At 53.2% G+C, this 725-nt stretch overlaps 1 pseudogene; it reads left to right on the plus strand.

The window, feature by feature from the left end:
- Positions 1-725, plus strand: part of LOC101589178 — a 24,791-nt pseudogene that overhangs the window by 14,714 nt on the left and 9,352 nt on the right.

The raw sequence follows: 725 nt of genomic DNA on the forward strand, positions 1-725 counted from the left end.
CCCTCCTCCCCCTTCACCTCTCCTCCTCCTCACTTCTCTCTCCCTGCCCCAGTACTGGAGATTGAACCCAGAGCCTTCATGCTGAGCTACATCTCCTGCCCTTTTTTATTGCTTATTTTGAGCCAAGGCCTCACTAAGTTGCCCAGGCTAATCCAGAACTTTGGATCCTCCTTCCTCATCCACCCAGAGTGCCTGGATTACAGGTGTGCACCCCCATGCTTGGCTCTGCTCCAGACTGAAAATCCTCTTACTCAGCCTGTGTTTCTTGTTTCCTTAGCTTTCTAGATTCCTGTTTGGTTTTAAGAAAAGGACCATGTTCGGTAAAGGCAGCGTGAGCAAACACCACAGCCAGAGGCTGTGGGAAAGAGTGGATTTTTTTGAAAGAGCAGATTTTATTCCACCTAAAAACAAGCAGGCTGACGTGGGAGTGCGTCAGCAGCTGCGTGGAGGGGAGGCTAAGCACATACAGGGTTTAAGGTTAGGGCCGCCGGTTCAGAGAGTAGGGCTGAAGCGTTTGAATTCACAGGCGTGCAGACAGGACTGGCGCGGCAGAACCTGGGGCCCATCCTAGGTGTCTCTCTGGTCCCTCCTTCTTGTCTGCCGAGAACAGGCCACTGTGGGCGCTGGGCAGCCTCCTCTTTGCAGAAGGCAGCCCAGGTCTCTGTCAGGCCAGGCTCGGATCAGGCCTGACTGAAGTTCTTTCCTCTTCCAAAAACTCCTGAGTT

The sequence above is a fragment of the Octodon degus genome, unplaced genomic scaffold (assembly GCF_000260255.1).
Source record: "Octodon degus isolate 3935 unplaced genomic scaffold, OctDeg1.0 scaffold00001, whole genome shotgun sequence".
Lineage (NCBI taxonomy): Eukaryota > Metazoa > Chordata > Mammalia > Rodentia > Octodontidae > Octodon > Octodon degus.